Here is a 2,510-nt window from a genome sequence, read left to right as displayed (position 1 = left end):
CGAGGCCGCGGCGGCGGGCGGCCGGCGGCGGCGAAGACGGTCGACGGCGGCGGGCCGGAGGAGATCCGCGCGAGGGCGGCGGCGCGGGAGCGCCGGCGAGGCGGCGGCGACGACCGGAGGCGCGGGCGCGCTCGGGCGGCGGCGCGGGCGCGCGGGCCGCGCGGGCCAGAGGCGGGCCCGGGCGGGCCGGCGGCGGCTGGCGGCGGGGAGCGCCACATGGCGCGCACGGGTTGGACGAGGAGCGGCGGCGGACATGTCTGGCTCGGGACGGACATGTCCGGCGCGGCGCAGAGGAGAAAAACTAGGGTTTGCCCGAGATTTCGGGGGAGGGGGCTAATTTATAGGTAGAGGGAGTTAGGAGAGTCCAAATGAGGAGCGGTTTTCGGCCACGCAATCGTGATCGAACGACCGAGAGCATGAAGGGGAGTTAGATGGGTTTTGGGCCAGTTTGGAAGGGTGTTGGGCTGCAAAGAGAGAGGGGGCTTTTACGGTTACCCGGTTAACCGTTGGAGTACCAAACGAACTCCAAATGGCACGAAACTTGACAGACGGTCTACCGGTGGTATACCAAGGCCGCTTGGCAAGACTCGGTTCATTCTGAGAACGTTTAACACCCGCACACAACGAGAGACAAAAGGGGAATGCCGGAGGACATAGGAGCGTCGGATCACGAAACGGACAACGGGGAAAATGCTCGGATGTATGAGACGAACACGTATGCAATGCAATGCACATGATGACATGATAAAATGCAACACACAAGCAAATGACATGGCAACAACGACGAATAACTGACGGACAACTGGCGCATCGGATCCGGGGCGTTACACCGCGTGATAGCACATTCTATGTCCGCATACCTCATGGAGACGGCAGCCGCTATGGTGCCCTCTTCGTTTACCTCGATGACCGCCTTATGGATGACGTCACTCAGGACCAATGGCAAATCAGATTCATCACGCTCCACCATGTCAGAGAGATCGGCTTGATCGCTGAACGGCCACTGAAGCCCCAGCTTCTTCAGGATGGTGACGACGCTGCTGTGGAAGGACAGCTTGAACTTGGGCACCCGGAACTCCCTAACCCCGAGCTTCCTCTTCGGTAGGTGCTTGTGCAGGAAGCCAGGTTGGGATGCTATCGCGTCGACCAGGCTCGGCAAGCCGTCTAAGGCATCAGGGAGGAAGATGCACATAGAAAACTGTGTACGCTTGTTACGATCGATGTGTCGGCCTATCAACAGAGGTGAGCAAGATGTAATGCATTGGTGTGACACACGAGTGAAAGGATCAAGACTGTGGCTGGACGGACGGATTACCTTGCCGTTGAGCCATTTGGTACCTGAGTTTGAGCACCTTGAACCCTTTGTGCACCGCGATGAACTGGCGACGTCGACGGTGCGGCCGTCGAGACGGTGGAACAGCTTGTTGGCGGTGGCCTCCTTGTCGAACGGATCCTCCCACTTGCCCTTGAAGTATACAGCGTTGCCGAGCACGACGCGGGTGTACGGCGTTATTGTTCCCGGACCAAGGACGGAGCCGATCAGGTTCCTCGTGGCCTGCGCGACCCACGCGTTGATCTGACCCCGTGCCGCCTCCGGATTGTCGCGGAAGTCGACGGTGCTGGCGTCGGCCTTGTACGCGCTCGCGGCGGCGTGGCGGTAGGCTGTCTTCAGCGGGCAGGTGAGGTCGGTCCAGACGCCGCACGCGAACGCGACGCGCGGCCCGCCGGGCTCGGAGTGGTCCTCGAGCGCGTCCTCCGCCACGGTGGAGAGGAACTCGTCGAGCGCCGCGCGAGACGGCGCGCCGAGGACGCCGAGTATCTCATCCTGGGTGGCGCCCCGGGCGAAGCGCGAGCGCCGCGTAGATGGACAGCGGCGATAACACCAGGTTGCCTCCCGCGCCGTCGTCGTCGGCGAGGCGACCCACGAGGCTGGCAGCGAGCGCCGCCAGGCCACCGGAGCAGGACGGCGTCGTGTCATCCCTCACTACAGAGTAGTGCACACCCGTCGCTTCCATCGCCTGCTTTTGAGACGGGAAGAAAATCGCGTAGAGAAACGACGATCGGTTCTTCACCGTGACGGCGAGGCGGCTTGCGAGGCTGGTGGCGAGCGCCGCCAGGCCACCGGAGCAGGACCGCGTCGTGTCCGCCATCACTTCCATCGCTTGCTTTCGAGATCGAGACGGAGAGAAAATTTCGTAGAGAAACGACGATCGGTTCCTCACCGTGATGCACGCTAGTAACAAGAAGAATCGGCTCTATTTATGTGATGCGCGGCGATTGCGGCATACGTGACAAGTGTGGCTCCTCGAGGATCCCTTTCCTTGCCTGCTTGCAGATTAAGAAATCACGAATCAAATCACAAATCACAAACAGACTTTCCTTTGCACTCTTTTTTTTTCCTAATAACGTACGTAAAATACTTATTCTCAGCAGATTCACAAATCACAATCTGCCTACATACAACAACAATCATATCCAGTGACCTCCTCAGATGCCACGTCGGCACGCGG

At 60.2% G+C, this 2,510-nt stretch overlaps 1 pseudogene; it reads right to left on the bottom strand.

Annotated features, from left to right (window-relative positions):
* Nucleotides 1-2,159, bottom strand: part of LOC119361019 — a 6,642-nt pseudogene extending 4,483 nt beyond the window's left edge.
* Nucleotides 2,160-2,510: the final 351 nt, after the last annotated feature.

This window comes from Triticum dicoccoides, chromosome 2B, assembly GCF_002162155.2.
Source record: "Triticum dicoccoides isolate Atlit2015 ecotype Zavitan chromosome 2B, WEW_v2.0, whole genome shotgun sequence".
Taxonomy (NCBI): Eukaryota; Viridiplantae; Streptophyta; class Magnoliopsida; order Poales; family Poaceae; genus Triticum; species Triticum dicoccoides.
The sequence above is the reverse complement of the archived record's forward strand: the minus strand, read 5'-3'. Positions and strand labels throughout refer to the sequence as shown.